Below are 25,502 nucleotides of genomic sequence, written 5' to 3'. Positions count from 1 at the left end.
AACACATTTAATAAAAAAAAATTGTGAATTAGATATCATAAAATATAAAATAAAGCAGACTGCTATCATCGAAGCCAACAAATAAGTATTTTTAGAATTCTTCTGTTTTAATATTACGTTACGTTTATGTTTCATCATAGCTGTCAGTAACTCGGTATCTCCATTAGGTAAAGATAGAATAAAGAATAGAAATGAATGGTTATTATACTGTTTGGTAGTTTCATTAGTTGAAGAGAGATACTAATGAAAATTTATGGCTTACTGTGTCCTAGGAAAAATGATTGCTTATGGCGTTCGTTCTGTACTCGTAAGAGCTGAATGTAAACAAACGATTGGAAGGTATTTTTTTTTTTTTGTGTATTATAGTTAATGATTAATTAATAATTATTTGAAATGAGTACAAACTGATTATTTATACACTTTTTATTGGCATATTCTAAGCTTTAGCTTCTTAGGTTTAGATGTCAGAATCATAGACTAGGCTACAGTAGCAACCGCTAACATAGGCTAGGCTTATTGCTAAGGGACATATGCTAAAGTCCTAATACATACAGTAAAAATGGGGTTGAACATTACATGCAGTTGAATATTACTCATGTATGTAGTACAGTATTTTGCCTTTTTGGAGTCATATTTCTTCCGTCGGATTGGCGTCGTAACCCTAGAACATGTGTTGTAGGGCCTGGTAAATATAATTAACTGGGGTGTTTGTTTTTGTAGGGCTTGGAACGGATTAGGCGTTTTACATGTAAAATACGGTTCAAGATACGAAAAACTCATGATACGAAGGCCGCCTCGGAACGGATTAATTTCGTATCTCGAGGTACCACTGTAATGTAAGACCCTTCAGAAGGCTCGGAGGGTGCTCACCATCCAAATCGTCAAAACACGACCCCCATAAAACTTTAGGCTTCCACAGAAAACACAAATTATTGACTGATGGCTGAATCACTGATTGTATTTTCAGGAACGACAGAATTTTATTTGTAAAAACAAAAATCAACCATAAATGTAAAACTTCAAGCTTTTGAGTATATGTATGAGTCAGCTCTTTTGTTGGATAAAGAAATGATATACGTATTAGGTGTTTTTCAGGTGTGAGAAAACAGCTTATCATAAAATTATGCCCTTCTTGTTCTAATTTCCTATATACTACTTTTCCACTCACAGAAACCAATGTCTTGTCACAATTCTGTGATAATAAATCAGTTAGTGGTTGACCATGTCTCTGTATACACTCTCATCCTAAACCATCATATTGAGATTAAGATCACATACCTCTTGATGGGTTACCTTCCGTATAAGGAAGGGACGTAAATACAAGAGGTCTAGACGTAAAAAGCCTCTGACTTGTCCCGCCCCAGGGTGGTGTGTCACTTTCTTCTTCTGTATATTCGGATAGATGCTCAGAATCTACAGCTTGTCCCTGAAAGAATAATAAACATCTAACATTAACTGTTGCAGCACTGGATTGACATGGTAAATTTAACTACAATTATCATTCACATGCACCCTGTCAAAATACTTAAAAGTAACCTAAGTGCTTTCAGAAAGGCACAGCCAATCAGACTTAGTTGGATATGACTGCTTAAACAAAAAATAATAATTCAGAAAGGCAGATTTTAATGTCAAATATTTTATTTGTATTTAAATACACGTACATGGGATTTTATTTGTATTTAAGTACATGAATCCTTAAGTAGCAAATTTTTACTGTTATAGTGAAATGTTCCGGTATAACCTTATGGTCAATGAATTCTGCAAGTAAGTATCTTGAATTATCATTTCCCAATATTTTTACTTGAGCTTTCATCATCTGTAAGTACAAAAAGTTGTCCATTTAGAACGACAAAAAAATGACTTGACAAAGCAAGACGAAATGAGTCTCACTCCTTCACTCTCTTGGTGATTTCTAACAAATTTTCTTTAAAAGAGGTGAAAATTGTAGCAGGATTGGTTACCTAAGCTTGGTAATAAGTAAGAAGTTTAAATGGAAATAATGAAAATGAACAAGACAATGCAATTGATGGATAAAGTTATAATATATATGTAATACCTTGAGCACCATCTTTAAGTGTCCTACACTAGCCAGCTACAAGTTACAAATAGATAAACTGACTACAATGGGGTAAAAGTAAGCTAATCCAGTAAGGAAACACCTGCTTAATAAAATTTAGCACTTCATATGAGGCCGTCACTCGAACAACCGCCTATCTGCAAATTTTCGGATTTTGATTCATACATACTTTCGAATTCAGCAACTCTTCTTCTATATACTGTACCTGTGTTTAGAAATTGAAAAAAAAAAAAAAAAAGTTTTTTGCATTCATAATCTAGGGAGAGTGAGAGTAACTAGAATGATAAATATGCAATATATAGTCATTCCAATGGACAAACTATTATTTTACTTTTCTCAGACTTCGGTTTTTTTGCAGTTATGGTGTTGTTTGAGGTACAGTTTGGATAGACAGATAATATTTCACACATATTTGTAAAGAGCATGCTTTTAGCTTCATTTTGAAAAAAAGAATGATGTCAGCATAAATATTAACGGAAATGAATATGATAATGTCAAACATTGCACAACTTCAATCACGTTTTTCTCCGATTTCTGTTTTGTGCAGATAGATGGTTGTTTGAGTGACGGCCTCATATAATCCTCTTCCATGAATACCTAAAAAATATTGGGAGGTGAGAACAGTGTTCACTGGCCATAGTTAGTTAGATTTACGATAAAGGTACCCCTTACATAAATGTTCTTATTTTGCACTATAATCCTTCAATGCAGAAATGATTTATAGGTAAAGTCAATGCATAACAGACTTTGCAGCAGAATCCTAATTACATTTGGGTAAGAAAATCCATTGCTATGATGACATGTTGGAAAGTCCCCTTGCATTCTTTCTTTGCTGACATTATAGGAATTACTTTAAAAAAAATACTGAGATTCTTACTGGAACAATTACAAGAATTTAAGAGTTACTTTTCTTATCTATGAATCAACAGCAGATCACAAAGCAGAGCTTCACAGTTCCATATTTCAAAGGTTATATAATTAATACCAAACACGCAAAAAGAAGCCACTTACCCACTCCCTGGTTTTACTAAGTGTTAGTTCCTTATCTGCTTCCTTTGTCGTCGATGCTTCTGCCTCTTGTCAGCCTTCAGATACTGAAAGTGAGATCATAAACATTTCACACACTTCATATTTCCCTTTAAATGAATGTAATGCCAGTACTCGTTTAAAAACAAGTTTGTTTTAAATCAAAACAAAAAAAAATTTCTAGGCTACAAATTCACTTACAGCAATTCAAAGAAAAATTCAAGTGACTGCATTTTCATTCAGGAAAATAAAAAAGTATCTAAAATATATTAAAATTAAATAAGAAATAGAAAAACTTATGCAACAAGAAATATACATTAAAGTTCTCTTAATAGATACACGTACAATACTTACTAGTAAAAATTTCTTGCTAAAATAAACCTATGATGATATGAGCACAAAATGTAAGAGATGGTAATGCCCGTGTAAAAGTTTAAAAAAAAAAAACCAATGTACAGTGCAAGTATTCATATATATTAGGGCTGTTGCCTTGTATAATAAGGAGCCCTATGAGGTAATGTTAGACTTGCGATAATCTTACACTAAGTCGGTTGGTTATGCACTTCCATACTCTTGGAGTGTCTTGGGGTTTGATGATAACTAACGAAGTAAGTATCTTCTTTCGTTATGACGACGATGTGTTAAACTCATGATGATATCTTTCTGATTGTGAGGTTTCTAGTAGAAAACACTGAGTACAAAATATACTTCTATTCTCGAGATTACATGATGAATATAGGATTGTACAGGTCTGCCAATGACGATGGCTTGATCGCTTCTGCCAATGATGATGGCTAATTCTGTTCTGACTACCATCTCGGTTACAAGTCATAAAGGAAGCAGACAGTAGCTCGAACATATGAACATACAAACAAAATGAGACACATTACTAATCACGTAGGCCGTTTGAATTATAGGTCGCGGTAGTTGTCTCAAGCAGGAAGCTTGGATTAATGTTCCAAAATGACAATTTGTCGAAAATTGCATTTTTCCTAACTATACAAACCTGAGGTCCTTTAACAATAGGAAGTAGCTAGCGGCAGCTGGAACGGTCGTAAGCTTCGAACAAAATGGGAGAACGGTAGTTAACTGCTTGTCCGATCGTCGCGCGCCGCGCGACTGGGAGGTAAACAAATCACTTTTGCTTTTGGCCCATGCAAAATACGCAGAGTGAGGGGTGGCATGAGGAGGGACTATATGTAAAGGACCTCAGGTTTGTATAGTTAGGAAAAATGCAATTTTCGACAAATTGTCATTTGTTCCGATACGTAATACAAACCCTCGGTCCTTTAACAATAGGAAGACTCACTTCTTGTGGAGGAATCTGAGTCTTTGATGAACAGACTGGTGTTCGTCCATCCCTGGAATGCCTCCCTGGTCGTAAGAGCGAGGGAGGGATCCAAGCCTCTGTCCGATTGATCGGGGTGTGCACCGCAGGATCAATAGTCAGACCTCTGGGCCGAGTACTAAGAGAGAGGCAAGCGTATCTCTTTGTACCAGCATTGTAAGAACTTTTCCTTTACATGAGCAAATGTAAAGTAATGGGTTTGTCTCATGTAGGCATCCACTTTCTCCCCCTTGTTTGGAGAAAGTGGTGGATATAACACTCCTATCTCTAGTTAAAGAGATAGGATGGAGCTCTGTTGAATAGCTTACCTGCATCTGACTCCCTTCCAGCAAGGTAACGACCGTATCCCTCTGCCCACAGGTAGAGGTAGAGAAAGATGGTGAAAGAGAAGCCAGTCACTCTCTCATTCGCACATTCATTCTCCCATCTGCCAGAATCCCGATACCAGGAATTTCGATGCTGTTCTGCCTGCTCGGTGCTGTGGGTAAGCTTACACAACGTGTTGAGCAGCCACCACAGGTCCCAAGGAAAAAGTATCCAAGGACTTGTGGCAATATCCCGAAGGTAGAAGGACGTGAAGGTGGTCTGGTTTTTGGCCCAGACACCTGCCTTCAGGACCTGCGCCACGGAGAAGTTCTTACGGAACGCTAAGGAGGGTCCATAACCTCTGACTTCGTGGGCTCTCGGTCGGAGCGTACGGATGTCGTCGCTACCATCAGCCTCGTACGCTCTCCTGATCACCTCACGCAGCCAGAAAGAAAGCGTGTTCTTGGAGACTTCTTTCTTGGTAACCCCAGTGCTAACGAAGAGGCGTCGACACTCAGGCCTGAGATGTCGAGTTCTCTTCAGATAGCGCCGTAGCGCCCTCACAGGACAAAGCAGCATCTCATCCGCATCGTTATCGGTGAAGTCCAGAAGGGAGGGGATCGTGAAAGACTCGAACCTGTCGTCAGGGATCGACAGATTCTGAGTCTTAGCTACGAAGTTCGGGACGAAATCGAGCGTCACATGACCCCAGCCTCGGTATGTTTAACATCATAAGAAAGGCCATGTTAGTTCCCCTACTCTCTTCGCCGATGCCAGGGCCAGCAAGAAGAGGGTCTTGAGAGTCAGATCCCTGTCTGACGACTCTCGGAGTGGCTCGAAGGGTCTTCGAGTCAAACTCCTAAGTACGAGAGTCACATCCCACGCAGGGGGCCTGAGTTCCCTGGGTGGGCAAGACCTTTCGAAGCTCCTCATTAGCAAGGAGATCTCGAACGAATTCGAGATGTCCAGTCCCCTCAGTTTTAGGACGAGCGTCAGTGCTGCTCTATATCCTTTAACTGTGGGTACTGAGAGGAGCTTCTCTCGGCGAAGAAACACGAGGAAATCCGCTACCTGCTGAAGAGTGGCTCTGAGAGGAGACAGACCCTGTCTACGACACCAACCACAGAAGACGGCCCACTTCCCCTGGTACACAGCTGCAGAGGACTGTCGGACGTGTCCAGCCATCTCTGTTGCTGCGCTACGAGAAAAGCCTCTCGTTCGCAAGAGATGGTGGATAACAGCCAGCCGTGAAGTTGAAGGGACTGGACTGCTTGGTGGTACCGTTCTACGTGTGGCTGGGCTAGAAGGTTGTGCCAAGTGGTAGCTCTCTCGGTGCGTCCGCAAGAAGAGCCAGCAGGTCCGGATACCAAACGGCTTGCGGCCGTTTGGGAGCCACCAGGATCATTCTGAGATTGGGAGTGACCAGCGCTCGGGACTGGTCGCTTTCCGAATCAGACAGAAGGGAGGAAAGGCGTAAGCGAAGAGGTTGTCCCAGGGGTGTTGGAGAGCGTCCTCTGCAGCTGCCCATGGGTCCGGCACAGCTGAGAAGAAAACCTGAAGTTTTCTGTTGTGCCGGGTGGCGAACAGGTCTACGACCGGTCGCCCCCACAGGTTGAAGAGCCTTTCCGCTAACGTCTTGGTGTAGAGACCATTCGGTCCCTATCACCTGATCCCGACGGCTGAGCTGTCTGCTACTACATCCTCTTGCTTTTTGGAATTTGTAGCGTGATGACAGCTCTATCGAGTGAGCCGTGGCCCACTCGTGCACCTGCACCGCCTTCAACTGATGGAGCGGAAGAGCACTAGCCCCCCCTGCTTGTTGACATAGCCACTACTGTGGTGTTTGCTGCACATCAACACCACTGAGTGTCCCACCAAGCGGTCCTGAAAACTCTTGGAGAGCGTAGAGATAACGCGCCTTGAGTTCCAGGACATTGATGTGAAGGTGCTTTTCGTGATGGTCACACACACCTGCAGTCAGCAACTCCTCCAGGTGTGCGCCCCATCCCTCGGTCGATGTGTCTGGAGAACAGAAGCATCTCCGGGGGGGGAGTGCGTATGGGCACTCCTCTTAAGAGGTTCTTGTCGTCGAGCCACCAGGCTAGGTCCTGCCTCACCTTGTCCGTGATAGCCACGGAAGTAAGGAGGATCTTGGTTGGCCTGAGACCAACTCTCCCTTAGCCTCCACTGGAGAGACCGCAGGTTGCGAAACGCCCGTGAGGGAACTTAACTTCTCGAGTGACGACAGATGGCCGATCACGACTTGCCATTGCTGTGCTGCCTGTTCCTGCGCGACAGGAACCGGCCGGCTGCCTCCCTGAATTTGCTGATACGCAAGTCTGCGGGAAGACCTGCCCTGCTACCGTGTCTATCAGCATACCCAGGTACTTCATCTTCTGCTGTTGGGTTCGAGATCGGACTTCTCGTAGTTTTATACGATCCCCAGATCGCGACAAAACTTGAGGAGTCGATCTCTGTCCTGTAGCAACTGCGAGCGGGAGCTCGCCAGGACTAGCCAATCGGTCGAGATACCTCAGAAGACGTTATCCCGTGCGAATGGGCCCAAGCTGACACCAGAGTGAACACTCGCGTGAACACCTGTGGGGCGGTTGAGAGACCGAAACAAAGTGCCCTGAATTGGTACACCGTCCCGTCGAAGATGAAGCGGAGGTACTTTCTGGAGGACTGATGGATGGGTATTTGAAAATTACGGCGTCCTTCAGTCCACTGAAAGCATGAAATCGTTCCCCCTGATAGAGTCGAGCACCGATCGTGCGACTCCATCGTGTGAACCGCGTCGTGCGAACGAAGCGGTTCAGGGGAGAGAGGTCTATCACCGGACGCCAGCCCCCCGATGCCTGCCTCCATCTAGGAAGAGGCGGCTGTAAAAGCCCGGTGACTGGTCCTCCACGATTTCTACAGCTCGTCGTTTCGCCAGCATGGTCTTGATCTCCTGTCGAAGAGCGTTGTCCTTTACTGATCCCCGGACATAGGTCTGTAGGTGGACCGGATTGGAGATGAGGGGGGGCCGAGACTCGAAGGGTAGTAGATATCCCTCCCGAAGGACGTCTACTATCCAGTTCTCGGGCGCCGTAGCGCTGCCAAGTCGCCCAATGGCTCGCTAGGCACCCCCCCACTTCCGGCAGCAGGTGAGGGGGAACGCCGTCCCTAGCGTTTCCCACCTCGTTTCGACTTCTTTCCAGCACCCCCTCGGGGAAGGAGGCTGGGAGATGGGCTGGTTGCGGCCTCCTCTAGCAGAAGTTGAAACTACAGGAGTCTTCACACGGGTTTGGACGGTGCAACCGTCTTCGCCGCCGTGGAAGCGCTAGCCAAGCTCTTTGGTTTGGCCGCAGTCGCTCGAGATTGCCCAGTAACCTTCGAGACTGCCTGGTGAACTAAGGCGGTCACTCTCGTCAGTGCGCCGCCTTCCACCGCAGCGTCCACCATCTCTCCAGGGAAGAGAGCTGGGGAAAACTCCTAAGAGGTCCATTTCGAAGCCCGAGTGCCGCATCACGACCCGGCCACCCCCCTTGGTTCACTCCGGGTAAGGACTGCGTCCCTACGTCGAAGAACCAAGTTGGCCCACAGGTTTAGCTGAGCCTGATTCGGGCGAGGTAAGAGATTGCTCTTCCTCCAGACTGGCACAGTCTCCTAAAAGAAGCGTCGTCTTCGAGAGCAGAGCTCCCAGAGCCGGCCGCTACTTTGGATATTGTGAGGGACCACAAATCCAACCAGGAAACTGCCTGGAATGCTGCCATAGCGGTAGATTCCAAGGGCAAGTGCCTCCTGCTGCGAGAACCATAGGTTCTCCGACAGGAGCTGCTGCAGGGACACACCTGGAGTCAGCCTCGCTAACTCCGGGTTAACCTGTTTCGGCAGTACTCGGGTCCTTCCGAATGGCACGTAGAATCGCCCTATGCCCGCCTGTAGAGGGAAGGAGGAAGCACTTAGAAGACCGTCCGGACTTTATGCGAGTCCTCCCGTCCTGAGACGAGATTCTCCACCTGATCCAGGACCGAGTCTGCAAGCTCAGATCGCGGTAACCCCACCATCATTTTGGGTCTTGGGACCCCAAAATGATTCGCAGCCGGGACGTGGGCTCTGCCGGTGGTAGCGGCGATCCTTCCGCGAGGTCATTATGCAGACGCATCAGCTTAATGACCTCCGCAAAGTTCCTCTGTATCGGGAGTTACAGCGTCTTGTGGAGTAGGACCGTCCAGTCCCTCCAGCAAGAGCATATCCCGCGTATACTTCCTCCTTCAGAAGGAGGAACAGCGACAGACCCCTGACGGTCGCCTCCAACTACTTGCGCGTACGTTCTGGTCGGTCCTAAAACCGTGCCTGATCCGTACGGCGTCATAGCTGGGTCACGAGCGGCGCACCTCTCGTGATCGCTCCTCGGATACCTCGCTCCTCCCGGTATAGCCCGAGGAGGTTGAAGGTTACGGGAGAGGCAGACCTGACGCTCCCCCCTCGCTCGCTGGCCGGACCAGCGTGCGTGGAGGGCTGCTGCTGATCGTCAACGCGGTGACGGTCCCGAGCAGCAGGCCTAGCCTTGCCGCTCGCCTGGGGCGATTGGCTCGGCTGAGAACGTACGAGACCGATCTCTAGCGTCAGGCGAGCTGCCGCTGGTACCGTCTCCGCCCGGTCCCATCGGGAGCGGCGGACGGTGACCTGCTAGCTCTCTGTCGCGTCGAGACCGGTCCAGCGTCCTCTCGGCGCGGTCAAGCCGCTGGTACCAGCCGTGGCTGTACCGGCGGCCGTGGGGAACTCCTTCCTCGCCTCAACCCGCGGCCGGTCAGCGACCGTCACGTCAGCCCGCCAGCAGCCAGTTGATCGCTGCTGAGAGCGTCCACATGGCCCTGGCGAGAGTCGTGTGGCCACGACTCTCGCCAGTCTTCTGCTCCGCGCCGCTGTCTTGACGGCGAGCGAGCTCGGGCGTCAAAACTTTGGCTGGACGGTCTTCTTTGGAAGAGCGTCCACTCGGTGCTTCTCGCGAACGAGAAGCGGCCGAGACGGAACCTGGTTTAGCGGCAGAACCGCTAGCACCAGGTTGAGGATGCACCAGCCGAGGCTGGTGCACCTCTGGTCCCCGTCGACTTCTTCTTTGCAGAAGAAGCGACGGGCCCCGTTCCCGAAGGAACAGGAGGACCAGCAGAAGAGCTCCCCAGCTCGCCTGAGCGAGCCGGGCCCTTAGAAGATCCCGAAGGAGTCTTCTTAGGGGGGGAGGAGGCAACCTTCTTCTTCTTCGGCTGTTTAGCCTTAGAAGTCGAAGGGGAAGGAGAGGCAGCAGACGACGAAGAAGACGACGAAGAAGACGACGAAGACGACGACGACACCTTCTTCCTCTTCCTCTTCTTCTTCGCCAGGCTCCGCAGGACAGACGTCAGGTCTTCCATCCAGGAGGGAGCCGGGGCAGTTGCCGAAGCAACAGGGCCCGACTGCACCTGTCCGGAAAGACCTGAGACTGTGACAGCACCACCAACAGCAGGAACAACAGGAACAGGTCCGGGAACAGCAGGAACGGCAGGAACATCTGAAAGTGAATGAGCAGCAGGCCCACCCCCGATCTGAAAAGGAATGAGCGGCTGGGACAGCAACAGGTACGGAGGCACGGCAGGTATCCCACAGGAGAGCCAGGCGTCCTGTCGGCAGCTACCGTCATCCTCGGCACTGGCGGCAGGTCCAGGGGGGTACTCTTTGGGCAGCGGAAGTCCGGGGTCGGCAATACAAAGAACCCAGGTGGTGGTGGCACCGTCCTCTTTGACACGGCAGGAATGGGCTTTTTTGGATCGCAGCCGTGGGGTGTCACCGACATGATATGTGGTGTATACACCGATAGCGGTGGCATCTCATATGCTGGTGTCGAGATTTGTGGTTGTTTGTAGTGGTCACCGCACCATGAGTGACCACTGCCGACCCCGCCAACCGCTGAATCAACCCCTGTATGCTCGGCACTCCCTGCAGTCCCAGCGACTCCCACACCTGTCCCAGGTCGTCCTTCGCTGATGGCACACCTGCGGAAGCAACAGTCGGGTTAGTTAGAGGGGTTTCCTCACGCCTGGGGGGAGAAGAACCCCCCCCACCCCCAGAGCGGACGGAAGACCCCGAGTACAACTGGACGTCCGGGTAGCGGGCGCCCTCATCCACACTCGACGGATCAGAGAGGAGAAGGACTCCGCTACCCCCCCCCCCGCAGGGAAGGCGCAAACCGTGGGGGCTGGCCGGGGGGCAGGAAAGAAGACGAAGTGTCCGTTACCAAAGGAGTCACTGGACTTTCGGATGACTTCTTGGGCGGCCTAAGTCTCTTCCTGCCCTCGTACAGCAACCCACTGCGCCTCGGACCAATTCATACATATTACACAGGGCTCGTTGCGGGAGCACTCTCGCCCCGCGAACGAGTACAAAACCTCGTGAGGATCTACATCGACAACGATCTAAATCCCCACATCTACGCCCCCTCCAGCCCGGGACACACTCTACGGGCGACCAGGGGTGGGGGCGTGGTGATATCTCCATTTCTCTTCACTCATTGCAATGATCAACAAAAGAAATGCAAAGTACTTACAATCACTCTGATTTATACAGACGAGGGCAAATACTCAAACTCAAAGCAAACGACAAGCGGGCAGAGCGATGACGAGCACGTCCTTCCCACACACGGCCGAAAGCAAAAGTGATTTGTTTACCTCCCAGTCGCGCGGCGCGCGACGATCGGACAAGCAGTTAACTACCGTTCTCCCCTTGTTCGAAGCTTACGACCGTTCCAGCTGGCCGCTAGCTACTTCCTATGTTAAAGGACCGAGGGTTTGTATTACGTATCGGAACAAACAAATGAATGACCACAGGTAGACGGCATGCTCAACTTAGCCTACTTTATTGTATACATCATCTTTATCGTCTCTGGTCTGATCACGTTCCTGCAAGCAATCTGGTGACCTCTTTAGTTTTAGTTTTTTACATATATGGAATAACATTCCATATTTGATTATGTAATCACTTACATATATATCGGTATTCAAAATTCAACAACTGTATGAATGAATGACAAACCACGATACGTATTTCACATTTTGTGAATCATTCAACATTTTATCCTGAAACTAATTATTAAAATAAAGAAACAATAGTGCTATAAAAGTTTTATAGGGGCTGTTGGTTAATACGGTAACAGAAATCACTAAAATCTTGGTAATAACACCTACCTTTATGAGTGGCATTGTGGAACCCCTAAACAAAATATTGTGAAGAGCACAATTATAAGCGTAGTTGTAACACATGACGTTTTTCATCGCTAAAACTCCAAGTGCAGAGCTAGAGCATATTGCAATAGCCCCTCGTAACCTGTAAAACAGAAAACTTTAAATAAAGTATTTTTTTAAATTTACAGTACAATACAACTCACTGACAAATCAAGAGCCATGATTTGCATATAGTATGTACTAATAAAAATGATTTAAGAGAAAATTGCTTATGAAAATAACTTCATAACACTACTCACTGTACTGTAGTATGTAGTACTATCATGATTTAAGCATACTACACAGAGAAATAGGTTATACGTATATGGTTGGTATATACCATCACATTATACTTTTAAAAACCTTTTATGCCATGTTCTTAAATCTATGTACCAAGATACCTAACTACCATACAAATGGTCTGCTGGCTTTCAAAACAGACTATCAAATGATACAATACCAAAGACAGAAGGCAAATTGCCAAGGCTAAAGTGCAGCTATTTTTTGGTCTGCATATCTTCAAGATCTATCTCCTAGACAACCAGGTAACATATTAAACAATGTCTGGCATAAAATGACAGAATCTGAGGAAATAACACTGAGAAGCAACATACTTACTACTATCATTGGCCAACTGATAGCACACCAGTATTCATAAGGACATTAAAAATATCTCAGGGGAGAACACAAGTAAAATCAATCTAAAACAAGGAGGAAAGACAAAGAATAAATGAAAACCACTAAAACCAAATCTTCATGATATTTAAGTACAAAAATTAATATGGCAGTGTATCACATGAAGAGTGTGTCACAATTTCTTTGCAAACACTAATTTTTATACAATACATATATGCAAAAACATCTATTTTTCTAATTAACCCATTCGTCATAACATGCTTTATCGCCATTCAGAAATTCTAAGTCACACCAACCTGTTGTGCAGAAAAGTAAATATATCTACTGCCTGTATCCTAACTTACATTACAGTGTATCATTCATTCCACTGTGCACAATACAGAAAGAACTAACAGAATGTGTGTGAGAAGTGGGAAGAATGCCAATCCCTTATGACTAATGGATCTGAATGAAAAACATGCTCATGTTATAAAAAAAACTGTTCAGTACAGCCTCATGTAATCATAATATGCCTGAACTACAATATCAGTAGGAAGTAAACACATCCCACTCCATAGTGACTGAGGATACAGCCACACTGCAAGCAGCGAGCAGCGCTACTTGCCGCTAATCATGAAATTTGACAGCTCTTATGGGGTGGTAACACTGGAGGAGCGAAGCAATTTGATGCCTCACTAACCTCGCCACATGCTGAACCAATACCAGCAATTTCAAAAACAACATGGAGTTCCTAGCATTTTCCTTGAGGAGAAATGGGGTTCTCTGAAGTTTATAATAGGTTTATTCAGCCTCTCTTTAGATTTACTGAGCACTAAATTGAAAAATCATTGACTCATTTGGAAATAGATATTCATAAAAATTTGTCATCGTACATTCAAGACTGTTTACAATATTAGTAATACATATTATGAAATTTAGTTTCTTTCCATTCTTCTCATTAACAAAATGATGAATCAAGACTTTTTTACTGATATTTGATCTAACTTCACTAAAGACTTTTCAAATAATAATTATCTTAATTAACAAATTTGATGATGACATGCCTACTGATGATCAGCTTTAACTCGTGTGTCGCATGCATCTTTAGCGCTACAGTATTGCCAAAACAACATGATGCCACTAGACACTATCTCCCTGCTCACTGTTTGCAATAAAGTGCTGTTTAATTAAGACTAGAAAACTGTGAAATTATCGTTAGTTGTGGGATGTCCAGAAAACTTTTCACTATGCTAGGGAGTCTTTGTTACTCATCAGAAGGAATATTTCATTAGGGAAACTGCATATACAGTACTATAAACAAAAACAAAAAAAAGACAATAGGAGATGAATATACTGACTGCATGTAATATACCCAGCAATCACTGAGTTAAATTAATAATATACCCAAGCAATCACTGAGTATAAAAATTAATACTATACCCAAGCAATCACTGAGTGTAAATTAATAAGTACAGGAAGTATAATTTGCTAAAATTCTTATAACTCACTACTGTAGGATTCAGTAAAGAGTAGAAATTTTCAGAAATCTAACAAATTATATAAACATTTTTATTTTAGAAGTTAATAGTAAACAACCATTGCACTACTGTACTATCATTCAATTAGTTACTTCTTCATCCAGTGTAGCTATTGTTATGCAATTATCATTTATGTCTATTCATTATTATGACTTTTGCAAGACAGAATTAACATAGGTAAATTACCCCAAAAATAACTATTTATCCAGAGAACAATCTTGGTCTAAATTAGAGGTTCTCTTCTGTAAATCATTCTTTTTAATCAAAATGCAAACACTTACCACTAAACCACATAATAAACATCATCTTGTAATTGATTTTGTGGTCACGGAACTTATTCACAACCCAGGAAAGTGGGAAGATATTGAAGGCTCTACCCAACAGACACAAGACAATGCTCCACACCACAAGTGCTGGATGGAACTGTAAAAGATTTCATAACCGGATTATGTTCTGAAAGCATGACTGGAAACAAATGACAACAAATTCACCTCGTTCAACCTTTTAAACATTACTTTATAAATTAATAACTACGTACATGAAAATATTGTTTTAAAAGATTAGATCACAAAACCACCTTAAATATAATACTCATCAAAATGAATTTCCCTTTATGGTGGTAGATGTCACCCCAACAGTCATGTACCGTACTCAAAACAAAATGAGAAGTATCAATCATCTTACTGGAATATTAACTCTATTATAGAATAACTTGTATAAATACAAATTGATATTCACAATATATTGTAAATTTTTGCTAAGATGATAAACAGATACACACACCTCAAGTTTCCCTTTCACCTTGAAGGACTGAATGAATTTTTACCGGAGTCAATAACCAAGCTATGATAGGAAAATGATGACTGCTCAATAAAAAAAAAAAATCATATGGCCACAGCTCAAATTGCTGAATAAATAAAAAGAAATCATATGGCCACAGCTCAGATTGCTCAATAAAAAAGGAAAGAAATCATATGGCCACAGATCAGTCACCAGAGTCAAGTCACTTTAATGGAATGGTTCCTATACCCGATAACCCTATAACCCTTCATCAATGCCACACTATAAAATGCCAAATTTAATACTGATACTTTACAAATTGCTTTGGAAGTTTTAATAATGCATTTACATTCAGTAATCTGACTTTAACAAAAAAAGATATAATCACAACACCTTCTATACTATACAGTATAAGAGAATCATATACGTACCATAGTCTTTAGGACAAGATTTCAATTAACCTCATGCATGAGTGGAAGATATAAGAAAAAATCAAAGAAACAGTAAACTCAAGATGTGCTGATGAGCATTAAGATCACCCCTGGCACACAATGAGCTAATATAACTAAGTTCTGTGAGGTTAACATTACACAATGCATATTACAAATTAGCTCAATGAGACCACAAAGTCACACTTCCAGGCTTTCATATGGCTAGCAGAAAGGATTTCTCCATAAATAAGATGTGGAAATGGGAACAAATTAAAGACATTGGACAACTTAGGAAGAACAGCTGTCTAGAATTACTAGCACTACCAACTGTGTGCTATGCAAGACACTATGAAAGGTGCCATGAAAGGTGCCATAAACAGTAAATGATGTTTATGCATCAGGTTATAAAAATATTCCTAAACTTTGATAGCTTGTGTTTCAAGTACTTATTTCATCCAAGATTATGATCATTTACCTTACCAGAGAATTTCAACATCCATGTTGTGTGAACTGGTTCAGAATTACTTCAAATTCTAAATTTTTTTGCTCTGTATTATATTGTTTTATATTTGTCAGTCTTTGCAAATAAAATCAAACTTGTATCATTATTTCCATCACCACATATGTGAACAATGCACAGCCTACTGACAAAAATTTTATCAATTCTGTACCACTACATGGAATGATCAAAGTTGGTTACTGTATCAAGTTTCTTAGCCTGGAACTTTTAAAACAAGGGTGATCAATCCACTCACCAACAGGACCATTCTTCAAAGTTACATACCTATTTCTCTCTAAAGAGAATCACTTATTGCTAGTAAGAAAAGGTTGACCTTTGGTAAAAAAAATTTTAAACACCTAAATGACTACATAATAATGCTAACAGACAAACAAAGAAGCCCAAACTAAAAATAGCCTCCATGATGGAGGTAATAATAATATATAATAATAATAATAATAATGGATTCTAAAGTTCAACCCAAAGTTATATAAATCAGGTTTTAAAGTTAGAAAAACCTATTTTTGATAGTCACTGTTTGTCCTCAAAGGAGTTACACTTTCATGGTCCCCCCTGGGCCCCATAAGACAGACCAACCAATTACAAAATTCTTTTATGCGGTAGTTGGTCTCGGCCAGAATAGTGCTACTGGCACAGAAGACAGAATATAAAGGTCAGGACAGGAGGGCTCTATCTCCTTCCTACAGTGACTGCCTTGGGTTTCTCTACAACCTACTGGTACAGATATTACAACAGAGCATATGTGGGCTATCTTCCTCATTAAATGCCAGGTCTGTACAAGACAGATGTTCACCCCAGTCCCATGACTTTTCATCAAAGAAAATGGGTGTGTTTGAGGACTCACAGCAGCTACCAAAAATGATATTGTTATGATACAATAAAGTTTTATGCATACTTACCTGGCAGGTATATATATAGCTTATCCTCTTGTCGCACTGGCAGAATTTCAAAACTCGCGGCAACCGCTAGTACACTGGTAGTTCAGGTAATGGCACCCCCGTTCCCGTTGGCGCTGGTGCTCGGAACCATTCCCGTTTTCCTCAGATTTTCTCTGAACCCTGTCTCCTGAGGGGAGGAGGGTGGGAATTTAATTATATATACCCTGCCATGTAAGTATGCATAAAACTTTATTGTATCATAACAATATCATTTTTATGCATGACACTTACCTGGCAGGTATATATATAGCTGATTGACACATTTGGAGGTGGGTCATAGACAGCAACATCGTCATAATTTAAAAAATTAACTAATTTTTAAAAATTACTATTAGGTTCCTTACCTGCTAAGGTAGCTGACTTCGTAGGTCCTGCCTCTTAGCCTGCTAAACCTTAGTAGCTCTCAACTAGGATGTGACCTGTTTGTTGAGAAAGCTAATAACAAGGGTCTGACAACTGGACATGACCAATTTGCTGACAGAGAACCCTAGCCCTCATTTAACACGGGCATTCATGCTAGGAAAGTTAATCACCTGAACCACACACAAACACTATAACAAAAACAATACACCAAAAAACTGAGCAGGTAATAACCTTCTCAGACAACCATAAAAACACTATAACCTATTTAAAATAATAGCCTAGCATGTTAGTAGGTTTATGGGGTGGAAACTCCTTTGCCCAGTACTGTACCTGAGGATACGTACGGGCCTAACGTTTGACAATTATCAAAAGTTGTCTTCACGTCTCTTAGGTAATGCGAGGCAAATACCGAATTTGTCCTCCAAAACGTAGAATCTATAATGTCCTTGAGGCTAAATTTTTTTTCTGAATGCCAAGGACGTAGCTACCGCTCTCACCTCGTGAGCTTTAACTTTAAGCAATCCGAAGCATTCTTCCTGGCAAAGCAAATGCGCTTCCTTAATGACTTCTCTTAAGAAAAAAGACATAGCATTCTTAGACATAGGTCTAGTAGGATCTTGACAGAAACACCAGAGAGAACCCTGAAGTCCCTCTAATGCTTCTTGTTTTTTCACGTAATAACGTAAAGCTCTACTAGGGCAAAGAACCCTTCCTGTTCTTGACCTACTAGATCAGCCAGGTCCTGCAATCTCAAATGACCTTGGCCACGGATGCGAAGGATTCTCATCTTGGCTAAGAATTCCTCTTGAAACAAAACAAACTGCTTTGTTGTGCTTCCATCCTACTTGTTTGTTAATAGCTTTCAGCTCGCTAATCCTTTTAGCTGTAGCTAAGGCTACCAAGAAAATAGTTTTCTTCGTTAGCTCTCGCAAGGAAGCACTGTCCATAGGTTCAAAACCTATCCGTTTCTAAGAATTTGAGAACGACATCCAAATTCCAAGAAGGAGCTCTGCAAAGTCGTTCCTTCTTCGTATTAAAAGATCTGAGAAGATCTCTAAGATCTGCGTCATTGGACAGATCTAAACCTCTGTGCCTAAAACACTGCAGACAACATACATTTATAACCTTTAATGGTTTGATTTGCCAAACCCATTCCTTCTTCAGATACAGAAGGAAATCTGCAATTTGGGTCACAGAGGTACTGGATGAAGAAATCTTCCGATTCTTACACCATTTTCGGAAGTTCTCCCACTTTGACTGGTACACATTTGATAGTTGAAGGTCTTCGTGCTCTCGCAACTGCCTTCGCTGCTTCTCTAGAAAACCCCCTCGCTCTGACAAGTCTTTCGATAGTCTGAATGCAGTCAGCCACCCCAGAGCGAGGGTGTTCTTGTGGAACCTGTCGAAGTGGGGTTGTTTGAGAAGATCTACTCTTGTGGGTAGACTTCTCGGAGAATCCACTGTCCATTCCAGTACCTCTGTGAAACACCCCACGTTAGGCCGGCCAGTATGGAGCCTATTAGAGTCAGCCTTGTTCCTTGACTTTCTCTGAATTTCTTCATTAGCCTTCCTAAAATCTTGAACGGGGAAATGCGTACGCGTCTAGCCCCGTCCGTCCTAGTAGGAAGGCATCTACTGTGACTGCAAGAGGGGGTCCCGGGACTGGAGAACAGTAGTTCGGTAACCTCTTCGTCGTGCGGTAGCAAAAGATCCACCACTGGTCTGCCCCAAAGGTTCCACAGCTCTGGCATACTTGATGACTGCAATATCCCAACTCCGTGGAAAGCACTTGTCCCTCCCTGCTCAACAGGTCCGCTCTGACGTCTCTCCCCTTGAATGAACTGGTGAGCAGGGTGACGTTTTCTCTCTCCGACCACAGAAGAATCTCCTTCGCTAAGTTGCAAAGTAGAAAACGAGTGGGTGGGGGTCCCCTTTTTCCCCCTTGTTTTCGTATGTATGCCAGAGCTGTGGTATTGTCCGCGTTGATCTGCACCACTTTGCCGCTGATCCACGGTCTGAACGCTTTCAGAGCCAAGAAGATCGCCATCAGTTCCTTCCTGTTTATGTGCCAAGCTTTCTCTTCTTCGTTCCAAAGGCCTGACTCCTCTCGAGAGGGCTCAGCGTCGCTCCCCGCCCCTGCGCCTGATGCGTCGGAAAATATATCAGGTCTGGGTTCCTCTGCTGGAGTGACGTACTCTGCTAACCTTCCCGGGGCTAGCCACCACTTTAGTTCTCCTCCTTTATCTTCAAAGGAATTGGAAACAGGAAGGAATCTGGTTGCGATCTTCTTGGCCAGACTTCGTTCAGAAAGAACTGTAAGGGCCTCATGTGAAGTCTCCCTAGGGAAATGAACCGTTCTAACGAAGAGAGTGTCCCCAACAGGCTCATCCACTCTCTCGCCGAACATTGGTCTTTCGATAGGAATTCTTGCACTTTCCGAAGGCACATGGTCTGCCTTTCGGGTGACGGAAAAGCCCGAAAAGTCACTGAGGATATCAGAATCCCAAATAAACTAGCTCCTGTGGGGCGGGGCTCAGATGTGACTTTTTCAGGTTCACCATCACCCCAGCTGCTTTGTTAAATCCAATGTGAGGTCCATGTCCTCCAGACATTGCTGCTTTGATTGTGCTCTTATGAGCCAATCGTCCAAGTAGAGAGAGACTCTGACTCCTAACAAATGAAGCCACTTCGCCACGTTCGTCATCATCCTTGTAAAGATTTGAGGGGCCGTGCAAAGCCCGAAGCAAAGGGCTCTGAATTGATATATCTTGTCCTGGATCACGAATCTCAAATATTTCCTGGACCTTAAGATGAATCGGAATATGGAAATTGCATCCTGAGGTCCAGCCGTTACCATCCAGTCCCCTGGTCGTACCGCTGCCAGTACTGAATCGTTCGTCTCCATCGTAAACTTGGTCTTTTCTACGAACAAGTTTAACTGACTTACGTCCAGTACTGGCCTCCAACCTCCTGATGACTTCGGTACCAGAAAAGACGGTTGTAAAAACCTGGGGATTCGTGATCCAGAACAGGTTCTATGGCTCCCTTCTCTAACATACTGACAACTTGATGCCAAAGAGCTTCTCTCTTCTCTAAATCGATGTAATGTGCCCTAGGGCTCTCGGAGCTGTAGCGAGAGGTGGTTTCTTTAGGAAGGGGATCTTGTAGCCTTCCTTCGCTACCCTTACAGACCAGGATCCGCTCCTTTGTTTTGCCAGACTTCCAGAAGTCTAAAAGTCTGGCCCCAACACACGTCCTGTTGGAGGACTGTTCTAAATCATTGTTTGGTTGAGGTTTTCGAACCTCTTTTGGCTGGAACTCTTTTCCCTCTAAAGGCTGGTCGGGAAAAAGTCCTACCACCCCGAAAGGGCTGCTGTGCTGTCCTTGTTTCCTTCGGTGTCTTCTTCACTACCTTAGCGGTAAATACTTCCTTACTGAAGACATCAGCAGATCCTGCGTAGCCTTCTGAGTAAGGGAAAGCGCGATATCCTTAATGATATCCTGTGGAAAAAGTTGTCCTGAAAGTGGGGAGAACATCAACTCCGACTTTTGCGCGTTCGAGACTCCTTTCGCAGCGAACGAGCACAAAAGATACCTCTTCTTTAGAACGCCCTGCTGTAAACAGTGAAGCAACGTTTCCATTAAAGCTCCAATCCCTTAAGGCTTCTTTATCCATACAGGACATGATACTTCTAGGCAAATCCGAGTCTGAAGAATCTCCCATCTCTGCAGTCCGAGCCAATGCACCCAACGACCAATCAAGAAAATTAAAAACTTCAAAAGTCCGATAAATACCCTTGAGTAAATGTTCGAACTCTGAAGAAGTCCACCACACTTTGGCTGCGTGTAAGGCATGCCTACGGGAGCTGTCCACTATATTAGAAAAGTCTCCCTGGGAGGAGGCAGGAACTCCCAGGCCAAGACTTTCCCCCGTAGCGTACCAAACACCAGACTTCGAAGCCAATTTGGCCGGTGGGAAAGCAAAAGAAGTCTTCCCCGACTCTCTCTTCTCCTTCAACCACTCATTAAACACGTTGAAGGGCTTTCTTCGCTGAAATCGACAAGGTCATTTTCAAAAAGAAGATTTCTTGGGTGTTTTCGTCTTCGAAAATTGAGATAGAGGAGATGGCGGGGCTGAAGGTTGAAAATCTCCTTCAAACAATGAAAGGAGGCACTCGGTTAGCTTCTTGTAGTCCGAGGAAGGAGCTTCCACATTCTTGTCCTCTTCCGAAAACTCAACGAAGTCTTCCTCCTGAGAAGAAATATCTTGAAAGCCAAGATCCTGATGACTCTCCATAGCAGGATCCTTATCCACCGTTTGCCTGGAGAGCGAATGCGGAACTGCCTCCTTGTAAAACCCCTCTCTTCCTTGTCGGAAAGATGTATCACATGCTGCCAGCCTGCGTCCTGCGTCCTCCATAACATTTGCGTCCATCATTTGCGTCCATCATGCGTCCATCACTCTTCCTCTTGCGTCCTGCCGTGTCGGAGATACGTCCTTCCTATAGGACGCACTGCGTCCTGAGTTACGAGAAGATCCCGCCTGAGAACGAGGAGGCAACTGTACGTCCTGCGTCCTCTTGGAAGACTTAACCGGGAGAGACGAGTCCTTACGTCTAGCCGAAGGTTGTTCGGGATATTCCCATGATTTAACAATCACTGCTAATTTCTCCTGCATGTCTCGCAGAACTTCCTTAGTCTCCGCTTCCTTACGAGACTCCTGAGGCGGAGGAGAACGAGGACGCATGGGTCTAAAACGGAGAGGTGAGCGATCCTGACGTCTACGTAGCGGAGTTTCTCTAATAGGGGAAACACCGCTCACCGCACGGTTAGTCACCTCTAAAGGACGCGAAATCCTCTTCCTCTTGATAGGGATTGCTTCTTCATCTTCCGATGAAAAAATCTCAGGGCTACTCCAACCTTCTTGTTCAAAAACCCTTTCATCCTGTGAAGAGGTCGGCACGTATGACCTCGAGAGGACGCGATACTTCAACAAAACGCCTACTCCTTCCTGAAGTCGAACTATCCGACGAAAAAACGCACTTCCCAGTGCACTTCCCATATCGCCTTTCCTATGGCGTACTGCTGCAGCCTGGGACGCCACAGGACTGCCTGAAGGGACGCCTGATCGAGAGTAAACCCCCTCTCGCTCCCTTCGACTGTCGACCATGCCTTCTGCCCTTGGGTCTGGGAGCTTGACAGAGGTCTAGGTCTAGGAGCACGAGAGGGACGATCAGACGCCCCCTCCACAACACTGTCATTAAACACTTCCACTTTGTCCGTTAACCGTTTAATCTGATCTCCCATGGACGCAAGGGCAGCGAACACTTTCACAATTTGTGGATCAGTAGTATCCTCAGATACAGCAACGGGCGCAGGAGAAACCTGAGGGGAAGGTGCTACATCTACATGGGAATGAGCTGGAGAAGACACAGGCAAAGATTCATTCATAGGTTTACTTGAAGAACCAGATCTCTCACTTCTAGACACTGACCTTCTCACCCGATCTTTTTCTAGTCTCTCTACATACTTAACAAGAGCCTTCCACTCTTTCTCATTCAGGCACTCACATTCATTGCACCTATTATCCCACGTACATACAAACTCTCGACACTTCTTACATACAGTATGAGGATCTACCGATGATTTCGGCAGTCTCACTTTACACCCTTCTTTCACACAAACTCTAAACATACTCCCTGAATCAGACATACTAATGCAAGATCAATTGCGATTGCCAAGCTAACTTCGCTGAATACGATACCAATATCCAAAAAGTCAGTCAACGAGCAGGAAATTCTATCAGAGAACCAACAACGATGTTGCCGGTTCGGCTGGCAGAGAAAATCTGAGGAAAACGGGAATGGTTTCCAGCACCAGCGCCACGGGAACGGGGTGGCCATTACCTGAACTACCAGTGTACTAGCGGTTGCCGCGAGTTTTGAAATTCTGCCAGTGCGACAAGAGGATAAGCTATATATATACCTGCCAGGTAAGTGTCATGCATAAAACTATGTTTTCCCTAAATCAAAACATGTTTTTTTATAGCATAGCCCATGTTTGTTCTCGAAGGAGCTTGCAAAAGAAACTGACAGGTGACAAAATGGCTTGGCTCCTAACAAATAAATTCCAGAAATCCAGATCTTTTTGGGCCTAAGTATAGTCACAGGTTATTAACCATTTTCTTTGTTCTGGATATCTATTAGGGTTCAGCAATAAAGAACAGGAAACAACACACAAACCAATATATGTATTCTCTGAGGTTTGAAGGTGACTGACTTAATTACGTCAGGTCTGGCTGCAGGATTAGTGCTCCTTCCCCAGCAATATTTCAGCATGACCACCACTCTAATGGCAACCACCACTCTAATGGCAATAATGTTTCATGAATTTTTGATTCAAGGTAAAATCACAGGTTATCAACTCTTATTTATTCTGGATACTTTCCTAATTATGTCAAGGGTGCAGGATTATTGCACCTTCACCACTTCAGGAATACTGCCATTAATAACTACTCCATACACTTAAAGAATTCTTCAAAGGAGACCTTCCAAAGGAAGTTAACAATGTACTCTCCTTTTGGATGTTATACAACTTAGGAAAGGAGTGAGGATCTTCCTTTTTAATCTGTTAAGTGTCACCAACAGTAATCTCAGTCACCTGCACACCAAATCACACTGCCTTCAATGGAGTAACACGTCCTACCTCCTAACCTCTTGCCTAGCAAGAGGCCTACTGACTACAAATTTTAACATATAGTACTACATACTACCTATAAGAAGCCCTCATTAAAATTTTAAGATAAGAAGCCCTCATTAAAATTTTAAGATAAGAAGCCCTCATTAAAATTTTAAGAAACTAAAACTTTTAACTGGGTCTTAAAAATGACAAATTTGTAACTAATTTGTATTTTTCATAACTTACAAACCTGAGGTCTTAACATTAGGATAAATACTCAGCGCCAGCTGGTAACCGGTAAAGTTTAAAATAATTGTGTGCGCAAGGGACTATTGGCATCTGTGCTTGGTCACGAGACATGTGGGGCCACCCACATACCCCTCATTAACTCGTGACCCCTATCAGTTATTCTTCCAACCCAGGTTAGTTGATAGAGGGGTGGTTAGAGGTGGGCCTTTGTATGTTAAGACCTCAGGTTTGTAATTTATGAAAAATACAAATTAGTTACAAATTTGTCATTTGTTCATATACAAAACAAACCTTCGGTCTTAACATTAGGATAGACTTACTCTTGGTAAGTACTATTAACCAACTGGGAGTTTGCCACCTTTGATCAGTTTTCTGAATACCAGAATTCTATGAAACAACTGACCAGTATTCGACCAATCTAAGACAGATATGAAGATCATAGAGTCAGACTTCTGGGTTTTTACACAATGTCATAGTTCATTGCGTCCGAGGAAGATAAGAAGATCTGTTCCCCTAACAAACCAATTCATCCACTCATGTAGGTTTGTTATCATTCCTCTCCCCCTTGCTAAAGAGAGGAATGTCCTGCTACTGATAGGCATCTTACTGATACTAACCCTAACAGTATGGCCACTTCACTCACCTGTACCTTGTCCGTTCCAGCTTATGATGGTACTCTCTTCTTACTGCCCTAAGTAAAGAAGGAGACAGAAATTTGAAAAGGGAAAGAGCCAGTTAACTCCTCCATTTCACATTCATACCATCATCTTAGACAAGATACCAACTGACCCACCAGGGGTACTGGATGAGTTACACCTTTTGTTGAGCAGCCACCAAAGGACCCAAGGAAATTGAGTCCAAAGACCTCTGGGCAACCATATATATATACAGGAAATTGAAAGTGGTTTTCATAACAAAGAACCCACTCTCAAATTTCAATGAACAGACAGACACTTCCTTAAAATTGCTCAATTTTGAGCTTCGATACTGTCACAGACCAACCATCACGATCATTTTAACAGATTGTTCTTAAATGCCAGGAGGCCCATATTCCTCTGATGACCTTATCTTCTGTATAACCTCATTGGTACAACTTGACAAACAAGGAGTAGGCTTGCCTGATCGCCTCTGTTTGGCCTGTTCCTTTAAGTCTACCACGTTAATGTTATAGGTGACTTAGTTCTTTCTATAACAACAGAGTATTTTGACAAGTCAAAGCCGGCCCTACTGAAGGTCCCTCACACATACTCACACCGTACTGAGCAAGATTAAGAAATGTATCTGTCATCATGACCTGTGCTGCATTGACTCATTATCCCGGATTCCGAGGCCAACTGGAACTGAAGTTCCAGGCTACTTTTGAGTCTACATCAAAACCCTGGTTATTGAGTA

General features: G+C 44.2%; 1 protein-coding gene and 1 pseudogene across 4 annotated transcripts in view; both read right to left on the bottom strand.

The window, feature by feature from the left end:
- The window catches only part of LOC135226470 (large ribosomal subunit protein uL10m-like), a 97,289-nt gene that overhangs the window by 21,825 nt on the left and 49,962 nt on the right, over nucleotides 1-25,502 (bottom strand). The gene's annotated exons all lie outside the window — the stretch shown is intronic.
- The window catches only part of LOC135226466 (sodium/hydrogen exchanger 8-like), a 31,764-nt pseudogene continuing 20,532 nt past the window's right edge, over nucleotides 14,271-25,502 (bottom strand).

The sequence above is a fragment of the Macrobrachium nipponense genome, chromosome 14, assembly GCF_015104395.2.
Source record: "Macrobrachium nipponense isolate FS-2020 chromosome 14, ASM1510439v2, whole genome shotgun sequence".
In the NCBI taxonomy this organism is placed as follows: domain Eukaryota; kingdom Metazoa; phylum Arthropoda; class Malacostraca; order Decapoda; family Palaemonidae; genus Macrobrachium; species Macrobrachium nipponense.
The sequence above is the reverse complement of the archived record's forward strand: the minus strand, read 5'-3'. Positions and strand labels throughout refer to the sequence as shown.